Source organism: Phocoena phocoena, chromosome 14, assembly GCF_963924675.1.
Source record: "Phocoena phocoena chromosome 14, mPhoPho1.1, whole genome shotgun sequence".
In the NCBI taxonomy this organism is placed as follows: domain Eukaryota; kingdom Metazoa; phylum Chordata; class Mammalia; order Artiodactyla; family Phocoenidae; genus Phocoena; species Phocoena phocoena.
In genome coordinates, this window is record NC_089232.1 from 71,313,672 (window position 1) to 71,327,868 (window position 14,197).

General features: G+C 42.4%; 1 protein-coding gene across 1 annotated transcript in view; it reads left to right on the forward strand.

The window, feature by feature from the left end:
• The first annotated feature begins 4,338 nt into the window (after nt 1-4,338).
• The window catches only part of ITSN2 (intersectin 2), a 160,345-nt gene continuing 150,486 nt past the window's right edge, over nt 4,339-14,197 (forward strand). The window contains exon 1 of the mRNA XM_065890742.1: nt 4,339-4,552. The gene's annotated coding sequence lies outside the window, so the exon portion shown is untranslated. The remainder of the gene's footprint in view (nt 4,553-14,197) is intronic.

A 14,197-nucleotide genomic window follows, 5' to 3' on the forward strand; every position in this document is an offset into this window, starting at 1 on the left:
AGGGACAAACCTTACTTTCCATCTATTTCTCAGAAGGGATAGAATCAATGTGACAGTATATAAGTATGTGTGTGTGCGTGTGTGGGTTTGGTAGTGGCACGGAAAGACTGTGAGGTTGTGTTATTTTCTACAGGAGAACAGAAGAGACACCCTAGCTGGAAAGTACAGTTGCTAACAGTAGAGGCAGATTAACTCCTACCAAAGACAGAAGGTAGAGGGGGCACAGCTTTAGAATCATACTACCCACCACTTCTATCTCCAGATGCCCTGAGGATCAGGAGGGTAGGGCCAGGTTTTTCTGGTGTTCAGTGTGGAACACTGCTCCACTGCTAAAGCACGTTTTACATGAACCCCAGATGGTATCAAATATACATGTAACTGGAATGCCAGAAGGAGGTGAGAGAGAATGGGGCAGAAAAAAAGTATTTTAAAAAATAAAGGCTAAGATTTTTCCTAATTTGATGAAAGACAGAAACTTGCAGATACAAGATTACAAATGAACACCATGCAGAATAAACACAAAAAAGTTCACGCTGATGTACATCAGAGTCAAATTATTGAAAGCCAAAGCCAAAGAGCAACTCTTGAAAGCAGCAAGAGAAAATAACACATTACACAGAGAAAAAAAATGATCTGCTCAACAGCCAACGGTCATCTGAAACCATGGAGGTCAGAGAGAATGGAAAAACATCATTAAAATGCTGAAACTAAAAAACCCCCCTGGGCTTCCCTGGAGGCGCAATGGTTAAGAATACACCTGCCGATGCAGGAGACACGGGTTCGAGCCCTGGTCTAGGAAGATCCCACATGCCACGGAGCAACTCATCCTGTGTGTCATAACTACTAAGCCTGTGCTCTAGAGCCCACAAACCACAACTACTGAGCCTGTGTGCCATAACTACTGAAGCCTGCGTGCCTAGAGCCCATGCTCTGTAACAGGAGGAGCCACCGCAATGAGAAGCCCGCGCACTGCAACGAAGAGTAGTCCCCACTCGTGGCAACTAGAGAAAGCCTGTGCATAGCAATGAAGACCCAACGCAGCCAAAAATAAATAAATAATTTTAAATAAATAAATAAATAACTCCCCTGTCAATCCAGAACTCTATATACAGGGCATATATCATTCAAGAATGAAAGCAAAATAAAAATATTTTCAGATAAAATAAAACTAAAAGGATTTGTAGCCAACACACCTGCACTATAAAAAACACTAAAAGAAGTTCTTCAGTTAAAGAGAAATATTAGCAGATGGAAACTTGGATCATCAGGAAAGAATGAAGCACATCAAAAATAAGTTTCTGGGCTTCCCTGGTGGCGCAGTGGTTGAGAGTCTGCCTGCCGATGCAGGGGACACGGGTTCGTGCCCCGGTTCGGGAAGATCCCACATGCCGCGGAGCGGCTGGGCCCGTGAGCCATGGCCGCTAGGCCTGCGCGTCCGGAGCCTGTGCTCCGCAATGGGAGAGGCCACAACAGGGAGAGGCCCGCATACCGCAAAAAAAAAAAAAAAAAAAAAAAGTTTCTGAGTAAATTTAAAAACTGTTTTTTGCCCCTTTTCTCTTAATTTCTTTATAAATTGTTTACACCACTGTCTTGGGAGATTTATTACTAGTAGAGGTATTACATATGAGCTCCAAGTTCTTCCTACTTTATATTGATCTTATGAGATGCTTAGAGTCTGGAATTGCTTCTGTACGCTACTCTAGCCTCTTTCCATTACTATGAATTTTTATGTGGGTTGACTGGGTAGGAATGCGGTGAAGGACAGAATCTTTGAAAACTAACAGAAACAGAGATTGCTAGAACATAGGATATATATGGTTGGGAGGGAGGATCAGTGCAAGGAAGGAAAACAGATTGAGATTAAATGCTCCCATGGTAAAAGCTAGGTTACCAGGAACACGCCTTGTATCTATCCTAAATTGTGGCAGAACTTGGGGAAGAGAAATGCAACATACCTAGCCCCCTACCTAACTTTTCACCCTACAATAATTCCTAAACTTCTTTAGACTTGGCAGGTACATCTATATGCCTTAGGTACTACTTAGTTCCTCCAGGTATCTGATTTCCAGTTGGTGCTGGAGATGAAAAAAAGAGATGGTGGGATTTGGGAAATACTAAGGAGAGAAATTATAGATACAGTGTGTGCCCTATGGAGAGAAGAGGAAGTCAAAGAACTGGGATGGTGGAGGTACCACCTAGGTGAATCATCAATGCTGAAGGGATAGGATGGACAAACTGGCCTCAGAGCTCTGAATGGAACCCTGGGATATAATTGTTTTAGTGTTTGGGGTACTATAGGCTCCCAGTTGTATTCAGCACCTCAATTTCCATCAGAGGTTCTTAGCTTTTTGGTCTATTTTACGAAGACTTTTTAAATGTTTTTTACTTCTTTATAACCATTCCTTTCTATAAAGTTCATTTCTGTCTTGACAAGGATTTGGCTCCTCCTTCAGAAAGAAAGGACTCAGGGTGAATTGTATCAGGTCCGGTCCAGAACCCAGAAACACAAATGACATTGATCAAATGATGGGAGGGAAATGGAGACTGGCTAACAATCTGCCTATCGGGAATTAAAAACAGGTTTCAGGCTTCTCTGGTGGCACAGTGGTTGAGAGTCTGCCTGCCGATGCAGGGGACATGGGTTCGTGCCCCGGTCTGGGAAGATCCTACATGGCGCGGAGCGGCTGGGCCCATGAGCCATGGCTTCTGAGCCTATGCGTCCGGAGCCTGTGCTCCGCAACAGGAGAGGCCACAACAGTGAGAGGCCCGCGTACCGCAAAAAAAAACAAAACAGGTTTCACCTTACAAGCCAACTCTCTGGAGCACTATGTTGAGAAGGATTCAGAGGCCTGGACTGAAGTAGGGGCTCTGAAAGGAATCACAATTAACTGGTGATGTCTGTCAAGGGAATGAGACCATGTGCTCAAGAGTGCTACCTCTAGCTTGGGTGGTTTGTTTGCAGACTGATTAGCCCCCAGCAGATAAGGGATAGACTGACTGGTCTCTAGTAGATAAAGGACTTCCTAGGCTAATGCAAAGGAGTCAGGTCTCTCTGTGTCACTGAAGCTCAGGACCTGTTAGGTCTTGGTCAGGTCCAAACCCAAGAGTTAGGAAAAACACTGAGTGTGAGAGCAGGAAAAGCCTGTTTATCATCACTGATGTGTGCTAAGTTCCTCACATGACTTGGTTGACTAGTTCAGATAGGCCTGGGCTTTGGAGTCATGCCTCTCAAGCCAGCCTTGCTACCTTCACATGTCCCAACAGGTAGAATGAAAGCAAGCCATGGGATCATCTGATCTGCACAGATTTCTCCTTTTCCAACAAGTCATGGGGATATGAGTTTTGCACATGGGACCAGCCCCGCCCCTGCCTCTGAAAGCCAACAGAACTCTTGGGTCTCGGACCCCTACTCTGTTATGCCCAGAGGAAACGCCGACTCCTCTAACCCCAACTAACAAAAAGGCTTTCTCTTGTAGGAGCGCTGTGTCACGGGCAAAACCTCCATAAATGGCGGTGACTTGTGTTATCTAGTCTTTTGCGAAGAAACTAGGAGCTGAAAGGGGAGAAAAAAGAGACACAATTTGAGCTTCACCTGTCAGGCAGCTATCAGGCGGGGAAGAACGTCCAGCATCCGCAGACCCTCATATGGTGGAGTTCACGGAGAGGTGACTAATTTCTTACTGCTCGGCCAGAGTATACGGGGCAGTTGCTCTGCGCGTGGATGAGGGTTAGAAGGCCCCTCTCTTGGCTTTTTTTGTTTGTGATGGAGGAGGGTGAGGAACGCTGCATGGACGACCGTTGGGTACAGTGAGTCCTTCTGCGCTACCTGAGGGAAAGGCCTGTAACACACCCATGAGCAAGGGTGGGAACAACCTCCTCCCGCCCCACCCCCCATTCCAGGGGAATCGAGCTCCCAGGTCGGCGAAGATACTGTAGTGAGTGAGAAGGCTCCAGGGAGAGCGCCACGGGAGGTGCAGCAGGCACGCACCATACACCGTTTGGCCCTTTTCCAAAACTGTGGGGTCTGCGGTGGCGGGAAAAGCACCACCCAGCCTCAACATGTCACCTCGCGGAGGAGGAGCCAGGTAGGTAGGCGCCCCTCCAGGAAGGACTGCCGCGTCCGGGCTTCGGGGCTTCCCCGAGGGGAGAGCGGAGCACTAGGACCAGGCCCGCGGGGTCCGCTGCCCTGGGGCTCTGGGGGTGAGGAGCCGCGCCCGGGCCAATTTCGGGTTCCCGAGGGTGGGGGAGTCGGTGCCCGGCAGCGGGCAGGCAGTCAGCCGCCCGGACCGTCGCCTCCCACCCCGCCCCCCGGCTTCCTGCGGAGGCCGCGGCCGCCATGTTGTTGTGGGGCTGAGGCGGCGCCGCGGAGCCCGAGCGGCCGTGACAGGCTGCGCAACAGGTTCGTTGGCGGCAGCCTGACTACGAAGCGGCCGCGGCGGCGGCGGCTGCTGGGCAGGGTCTCCCGGCGTCCGCCCGCGCCCGCGCCCGCGCCGCTGGTGCCGAGGGGCGCGGGGCCGCGCTGTGACGTGCGGGAGGCGCGGTGGCGCGCCAGGTGGGTGAAGCTGCTGCCGGGCCTCCGCAGGGCGCGGGGCAGGTGCGGACGCCGCCGCGTCAGCCGCGGGGAGGCTCGCGGGCCGGGCTGGGCGCCCCGCACGACACGGACGGGCCCTCGGGAGCCCGGGCGGCCCCCGAGCTAGGCCCCTGGCGGGCTTGGCGGCGCCGGGCGGAAACCTCTGGCGCCGGGTTCCTGCCCCCGCGGCGGGGCCAGGGCGGACGACGAGGGGCCGGGGCCGGGCTACCTCTTCTCCACGGCCGAGCTCCGGCCCCTGGCCGCGGCCTCTTCTGGCAGGTGCGGACGCCGCGGCGGGCCGAGGGCGGCGTGGCCCCCTCGCTTTCGGGGTGCGGGCAGAAGAGAGACAGCCCTGAGGGGCACCCGCATGCTTCCTCGGAGCCCCATTTTATTTTCACGGAGTTGGTTTTCCTTCCTGGTAAGGGTTGGTGCGGAATGTCAGGTGAGCCGCATCCTGGTGCGTCAAAGTAGCCCGAGTCACGAGAGGCCAGTGGGCGGATGCTCGGCGTCCACCGCTCACCTTAAACCAAAGTTGGGAAATGTTACAGTTTGACTTTAGTGTTATTGACTTCCCAGGGTGTACAGGAAGCACGGAGAGATGTAATCTCTTGGACCAGAGTAAAGTTTATTGCTTTTATAATTTTTTTTAAAAGACGCCTGCATATGCATGGTGAATGGGTAAACCGAGGCTGAAACTGCAGATGGCTTTGCATTTTGTAGAAAGATGCTGTATTGGGATTTATTAATCCTGTGCTTTATCGTCGAATGATTGCTGAGGGCAAGTATGCTTCATTTGAAACTTGTATTGTTTAGGAATTAGGAGTATTTTTGATGGAGCCAACCGCTTTGTGATAGGAATTAAGGTTAACACAAAAATGTTTGCTTTACTAAATGCTCTAGTTTGTTTTTACTAGTGTTTACTTGCTTAACCAGAAATAGGCAAGGTGTGCCTTGAAATTTTATGTTGTCCCAGTCTGCTTAATTTAGGTAGCCTAGACTCTGTAGGTTAAAGCCTCTTAAGCCTCTTAAGAAAATTAATTGCCTCTCTCCCTGTGCTTGTTTGCTATGTTGTTAATCAGTGGTAAAACCTAAACGCAATCTAGAAACATAAAGTAGAACCTTTACATAAATTAATAATGACGTCCCTCAAAATTTAAAGATAGTAGCAGTTCTGATGTGCTAAGTTTCTGTGGCTGTGCCTACGATTTTCTTGTAATTTCTTTATTCCCCCCAGCTTTCTGAGATATGATTGACATATATCCTTTATTATTTCAAAAGTATGTAAGGTGCAAGTTGTTTTTAAAAGCTTCGTTTAAGGACAAACAGAATTTTGTGTTTTTTTTAGAGGACATGGAAAAAATGTGCGTGGCTGCTGTTTTAGTGTAGTGTTAATGAGCCTCAGAAAAGGTTGCATTTTATACTTTAATGCATGTAATTGTTCCTTTTGTTTACCTTTATAACGAAATGTAGAATTGTCTGAGAAAACTTGACCTGTACTGAATTATTGAGCAGGGAGGTACTATTGTTAGTTCAGCACATCTCAAGGATAAAATCCTGATCTCTCCTGAATATGAGGAAATGTGTTAGGCATGTGCTGGGATTGGAATTATGGTTTAAAAAATTTTTGTATTTTCACAGAATCAGAATAGTAAAAGGAACCTCTATACATCCGTCACCCAAACGCAGCAGCTTTCAAGATCTTCTTTACCCATTTCTTTCTTTCTTCCTTATCTTTATTTTTTAGTTTTTTCACTCTATATACTTATCATATCTCTTTTTTAAAGTGGAAATTTTCTTACATAACCCTAAGATTTTTATTTTATTGTATCTTTAATACAGTTTCACAAATTTCTTTCTAGTAAGACAAAAAGACCGTTATTGGCCATCTCCCTTTTCAGCTACTTTCCTCGGTATTAAAATGTATTTACCATTCTTGTCATTTACTGAGCACTTACTGCCTGCCAGGCCCTGTGCTGTGCTATATAATCATTTGAAGCTCACAAAGACCCTATGAGTAGTTCTTTCCCTCCCATCAAATAGATAAATGAAATGTTAACCTGAAGGTTAACTGACTACTCTAGGTTAACTGAGCTGCTCTAGGTCACTGAGCTAGTAAGTACAGGAGCCAGGTTGCAAACCAGGATCCTTCTAACTTCAGCACCTGTTCCCTTATCTGGTACACTCATCTTGGTTCAGAAATTAAAAACAAAAGGTTATTTGGGCATTCAATAAATATTTGTTGAGTAGATGAATGAAAGTACATATTATTCCATCGATAAGTAACTAGCACTTTTATATACTATATTTACTTGTAAAGCATTTATATTAACAAGTTCCAGGAATGATTCAAAATAAACTAATTACATTTCTCAAAATGGGGTATTTTATTACAACAGTGCATTTTCTTGTTTTTCTTTTTTATATTCTGATCTTTTCAATACCTTATTTATGGAAAAATGTATGGAATAACTATTTATGAAGAAAAGCTTAAAAAAGGCAGATTTTTTTGTGTGTTAATTGTTAAAGGTGGATTCCAAGTATGAAGTAGAAAAATCATGTTTAGGATTAGTTCTGTAAAATAATAGTTCTAAGGATGAAGATGCATCAGAAACGCTGTATCTTTTACTTGAGTTAATTCCTGACTTTTTGTCATCCTTTAACTACAGAGCACAGCGACTAATGTTAGAGTCCTATTGAGTAAGAGTGTGCATATAGGTATTGCTGAGAAGGAGGAACTGAGCGGGCCTTAAAGGATCTGAAGGCAGAGAGGAAGTGGGGGAGGGGGGAGGAAACTGAGCAGAAATAGAAGTAGGGCAATGAATACATCAAGAGATAATGTATTTTTACAACTCTAAGAGGGCAGCATATTTCATTTGCAAATGTATTATTTTGAGAGATTCACTTAAAAATTAATTTCACAGCTATATCAGGACACTGAATGATTTATTTATTTGTGAAGCTGTTTAGCAGTGATTATGGTAGACATTTAGGGATCTAATACCAGATGGCAGACATTTAACTTGTTTTACTTAAGCAACAGTTTCATGTTTTCTAGATCCTTTTCTTCACTAATACGTATTCATGTTATGTGTTTCAATGAAAATTTTATTTATTTTTATCTTAACTGTGGTAGATAAGAGTACAGGCTTTCAAGTTAAGCCTCCTGCTCCCAGCTCCAACACTAAATAGCAACCTTGAGGAACTTATTTTAATTTTCTAAGCTTCTGTTTCCTTATCTGTAAAATGGGGGAAGTAACATTACCAACTCATAGTGCTGTTGTATATAATAGAAAGTGCTTAGCACAGTGACTTCTGCTCAGTATAAGTGCTTAATAAATGTTACCTGTTATTATTCCAACTTATGTCGAGAAATTTCAAAGCTAAACTTAGTCTCCTTTTTATTTTTTATTTATTAAAAAAATTTTTTTAACCTAGTAACTGGAAAAGAAATTAGCCTTTTAGGCCTTAATTTTTTTTTAACATCTTTATTGGAGTATAATTGCTTTACAATGGTGTGTTAGTTTCTGCTTTATAACAAAGTGAATCAGCTATACATATACATATATCCCCATATCTCCTCCCTCTTGCGTCTCCCTCCCACCCTCCCTATCCTAACCCCCTAGGTGGTCACAAAGCACTGAGCTGATCTCCCTGTGCTATGTGGCTGCTTCCCACTAGCTATCTGTTTTACATTTGGTAGTGTATATAGTGTGTATATGTCCATGCCACTCTCTCACTTTGTCCTAGCTTACCCTTCCCCGTGTCCTCAGGTCCATTCTCTATGTCTGCATCTTTATTCCTGTTCTGCCCCTAGGTTCTTCAGAACCATTTTTTTGTTTGTTTTTTTTAGATTCCATATATTTGTGTTAGCATAGGGTATTTATTTTTCTCTTTCTGACTGACTTCACTCTGTATGACAGACTTTAGGTCCATCCACCTCATTACAAATAGCTCAATTTCATTTCTTTTTATGGCTGAGTAATATTCCATTGTGTATATGTGCCACATCTTTATCCATTCATCTGTGGATAGACACTTAGGTTGCTTCCATGTCCTGGCTATTGTAAATAGAGCTGCAGTGAACATTGTGGTACATGACTCTTTTTGAATTATGGTTTTCTCAGGGTATATGCCCAGTAGTGGGATTCCTGGGTCGTATGGTAGTTCTATTTTTAGTCTTTTAAGGAATCTCCATACTGTTCTCCATAGTGGCTGTATCAATTTACATTCCCACCAACAGTGCAAGATGGTTCCCTTTTCTCCACACCCTCACCAGCATTTATTGTTTGTAGATTTTTTGATGATGATTAGCACTTAATTTTTTTTTTTTTTTTTTTTTGCAGTACGCGGGCCTCTTACTGTTGTGGCCTCTCCCGTTGCGGAGCACAGGCTCCGGACGCGCAGGCTCAGCGGCCATGGCTCACGGGCCCAGCCGCTCCGCGGCATGTGGGATCTTCCTGGACCAGGGCACGAACCCGTGTCCCCTGCATCGGCAGGCAGACTCTCAACCATTGCGCCACCAGGGAAGCCCTAGCCCTTAATTTTTAATCTTACCATTCCTAAAAGAAGGCTGGAAAATAGAGTAGAATTTAGCTACAATCCCATCTCCCAACAAAGAATCTGCCCTTTTAGTCCCCTTAATTTGGGGCGGTGGGGAGATGGGGAAACATAGCCTGAAAGAAAATGTTGTATATCTGCAAAAGAAACAACAGCTTTGGATTATTACTTCCAAGTTTTTGAATCCATATGCTTAAATAGCTTCTACTTTTCAGTGTGAGGAGTGCTTGGCTAGTGTGAGGTTGGTAATGGGAATGAATGATCAAGGACGGTGGCAGTGTGAAACTGCAGAGCCCACACAGATAAGGACCCAGCAGGGTTTGCTCCGACAGTTAGGAGGACACTGATAACTGTTGCTTTATCATTTTATTTTTGCTTAAAATATGTATTTGGACACTTTCTTCACCCCCTCACCCCTCCTCCTTCACACTTAAGAATGACTGCTTTTTATAAAGCAGAAACTAACACACCATTGTAAAGCAATTATACCCCAATAAAGATGTTAAAAAAAAAAAAAGAATGACTGCTTAAATATAAGAATTAAGTAGGTCAAGTTAATAGTTTCTCAATTTATGTAACATTAGGTGACTTTAATTTTAGTAAGTATGAGATACTTTTTGGTGAATATAAGTGAGAACTTCAGGATTAATGAAGTTTGCTGAGAATGATGCAGGCTGGGAACACTTGTGTAGCATTCATTCTCTGACTTTGTGGTAAGCCCTAAAAACCGGAATTGTGGAGGAGAAGTCATGCTTAAGACTTGAGATTTAATTTCCCTTACTCTGTTCACCTCACGAGAAACATTTTAGGCTTTCTCTCTGCTAAAGTTCCAGTGAAATGCTTAGACAACCTGTATTGGAAGGCTTTCCCTCACCACCTCTCCTTTCTTCTGGTGTCTGGTCTTCATTCCATGATTCTGATTGGAGTTTTTGCCGCCTTCTTCCAGCATACTAGCTCCTACCTCCAGGATCTGGGGTTCCACTGGATCCTAGAAAGCTAAGTCACTTGGATGATGGAGATGGAAAGAGCCATTTAGGTTAGAGACAGATAACCCAAAACTTTCTGAACACTACTTTCCAATACCTGGGTTTTATAGTCTTCATAACCTGGTGGTAATCCCATTTTGAAAAAGTACATGCAGCAGTTCTCTCTTAAATCCATCTTTGCTATTGCTTTCCTCATTAAGTTGACTTTACCCCATCTTTGTCTTTCCAGGGGCTTCAATGAAAAAAAAGCCCCTCTTCCCACCTTTCCTGCCACCTGCTTTAACTTTCTTTTCTTTTTTCTCAAACACTGTCTTTCCTCTTTAAAAAGTTAGACCCAATAGAAATCACTTGTAATTCTTGGTATTGAATTAATTCTTTTAGCAAATAATGAGTGTTTACATGCCAGGAACTGGCCCAACCACTGAGAATATAAACAGTGAAAAAAATACACAAAAACCTTGGCCCTTGTGCTACTTGTATTCAAGAAGGGGGAGCAGGGCTTCCCTGGTGGCGCAGTGGTTGAGAGTCCGCCTGCCGATGCAGGGGACACAGGTTCGTGCCCCGGTCTGGGAAGATCCCACATGCCACGGAGCGGCTGGGCCTGTGAGCCATAGCAGCTGAGCCTGTGCGTCTGGAGCCTGTGCTCCGCAACGGGAGAAGCCACAACAGAGAGAGGCCCGCGTACCGCAAAAAAAAAAAAAAAAGGGGGGGGGGGGGAAGCAGAGACAAAATGTCTAGGAGTTAGAATTTGTTAAGTGCCATGGAGAAAAGTAAGGTAGGAAATGAGGCTAGGGAATGTGTGGGTAGGTGGGTGAGGGTAAATCGAGAGAAGTAAATTGGCCTCATTCAAAATTATTAAGGAATTCAAGATTGGGGAAGGATTATTGTACACATTTTATGAGTAAATTTAATAGTATTTCAGGTCATTGTATTTAACAGAAATGTTTATCATTTACTGTTTGGTTTGGACCCAGCAGATCTCTTAATATTTCTATTTTCTAGTAACTTAAGCCAGAAAACAAAAAACAAAAAACCTCAGGCACAACATGAGCCTAGAGCAGAGATTTATCAAATAGTTTAGAATAGATACCTTAATTTGGTTTTTTCTAAAAGTGCTATGTTGTGCTTGTTTTAAAATTCTATAGACTTTTTGTTTGTACCATTTTTATTGTGATGAGTAATATCATGTTCCTTGTGTAAAACTGGAAAGCTACAGGGAAGTTGAAAGAAGAAAATAATAGTCCCTAATTCATATTACCTGGAGAAATGTTCAGTGTTAATATTTTAGTAGATCTCCTTCTAGAAATTTTTCTTTGGGAAAAATGGAATTATATACTCTGCTTATATAATCTGCTTTTTAGCTTACTAGCATTTATCAAAAGCCATGGTTCTACTTTATTATATATTTATCTACAATATAATTTTTATTGGCTTGCTACTACGGTACGTTAATAACGTCTAGTATATATTGTGCATTTACTGTATCCTGGTTATCAATACTTTTGAGACACTTTACATATTTTTGCTCATTTAGTCTTTAGACTCTCTATAAGAGCTGTTCTTTTATTATTTATTTTACAGCTGAGAAAATTGAGCAAGGACCGGTTTAGTAATTTTCCCAAGATCCCATAGCCAATAAGTGGCAGCCATAGGTTATGAACTTAGTCTGACTCTATATACTGTGCTCATATCATTGTCTCATATTGGTTCTCTAACATTAAGGTAGTTTATAGTTTTTTTGTTGTTGTTATTTTAAATTGTGCCACAGTTAACATCCTTGTAACCATATCTGTTTACGTCTATGATTATTTCCTTAGAATAAATTTCTAGTAGTTGCAGTGGTATTGGATCAAAAGGTATGGACACTTTCTAAGGCCCATGTAAATGTATTGCCAAGTTGTCTTCTAGAAAAACTTGTCAGTACCAAAGTGTTCTCTTACCAGATGTAATCAGTCCTATTCCCCACATCCTCAGAAACACTGGCTTTTTTTTCTTTAATCTAATAATTTGATAAAAACCCTTGTTTTAATTTTTCTTTCTCTGAATATTAATAATATTATACTTAAATTTTTTTTTCTTTGAGAAATATTTGTCTTTTTCTCACTTCATTGGCATGTTCATCTCTTGGTTATTTCTAAGAATTCTTTATATATTAAGAATATTAACTCTTGCTTATAGGTGTAAATTTTTTTCCAAGTTTGTTTCTTAGTTTTGTAAATTGATTCTTATCAATGATAATGATAATAGCTAACATTTATGTAGTAATCCCCATGTGTAGCACTATTCTAATTCATTATATTTATTAACTCATTTAATTTTTACAACACCCCTGTGATGTAGGTGCTATTATTAGCTCCATTTACAAAGTCCTCTGACATTATGTTTTAAATTTTCAGACAGTTTTTTCTTCTGTGTCCTTGACCATTTCTGTTCCCAATTCCTAAAAATCTGTTTTCCTACCTACTGCGTGATACCTATTGTTTAGTTCTTCATTACTCAGTTTAGGATTCATTTCCTCTGGGATTACTCATCTAACAACTTTCTAGTCTTAAGGCAAAGTTAGGTGCCCATCTTCTCTCTTTTCTTTATACCTATAGCACTAACATTGCAATACTCAGTTTTGGTCTTATTCCTCTTGTGTATTCCCTGTGCTTACACATCTTATACAGGTGCTATACCTCTGATGACTCCGTAAAGATTTGTTGATTTGAATTAAAGGTGCTCATGATGATGTTGGTGATATCAAGAAGGAAATCAACCTTCCCAATATGTAAAATAGAGAAACTTACGTTGAGGAAGTAACCTTGGAACTGCGCTTTGAAGGCCCGTGGGGAAAGAGGGAGAGAGGGAGGGCCCAGAGACTAAAACCGAGTGAAAACAGATGTGGAAATTCCCCATTCAGGAAACCGCAAGTTATTTAGAGTGATTTTGAGGATTATCAACCTTGCCTCTGGGAAAGCCTGATGAAATAAGTTATTCTTTCACCCAGCATACCTGGTCTAGTGTTCAGAATAGTTAAATCTTCCTTCTAGATTTCTTCTGCTATGAAACAGTGTTCAGTTTCTCTTCTGACTTCCCCCTTTTTTCAGTGTGAGGGGACAGGGGAAGTTGGAGGGTCCTGGTGTAAACTTGGTAAGATCTTGAAATGCCCAGGGAAGTTTGGTGACTTGGTGGGGTAGGCCCACTGGCAGCCTTTGCCGGAAGTAGAAGCCTTGGGCTTGGGAAGAGAAGGAACCATGCAGCTTTTGTCCGTGGAGACTTGGGTTCCTGCACACCTTTCCCTGGCTGTCAGCACACTGGATAAGATCTCAACTCCTTTTTTCTCCAGGGTTCATTACGTTTCTGTTCTTCTAGCTTTGATAAGAGACTAAGGGACATTCTCTTGTTCCACTAGCCTAATCTTGAGGTATACTGACCGCTGATCTAGAAGAATAACAAATGAGCACTTTATATATTAACAATGTAATTTATTTGTCATTTAATTTGATATTTTTTCAAATTCCTTTCCTCTTTATGTCTCATAATGTAACTGAAACTTTTTTTCATTATGAAAATAATGCATGCTGATTGAAGAAACTTTGTAAAATAGAGGCAGAAAAAGTAGGAGAAAAAAGTTATTCCAAGTCCAACAACCAATGACAACCATATTTTGGTGTCTCCCATCCACCCTCTCTTTTCTCTTTGTTTTTGCATATATATTTTTGTACATGTTTTACAATACAACACTGTAGTTAGGAACATGGCTTGTGCTGTCTGGGGTTTTAGTTCCAACTTAGCCTTTCATTAGCTTTGTGAGTGTAACAGTCTCACTAAACCTCAGTTTTCTTTTCTTTAAAAGGTGGAGATTTCCTAATAATATTTATCCCTAGAGTTGTTATGAGGATGAAGAGATAATGTATGTTTAGTGTGACCATCTCATAATGACTTTTCAATAAATGTAACAATAATAATCAGACCTGTCTTTTGGTTAGGTCAGCTGGGGCTACTCTGGGCTGTGGTTGCAGGGAGGGGGGTGAGTCAGGGGTACTGTACCTTTCTTTTCTGAAATAATTAAAATTTAACTTCAAACTATTTTTTTTTAATA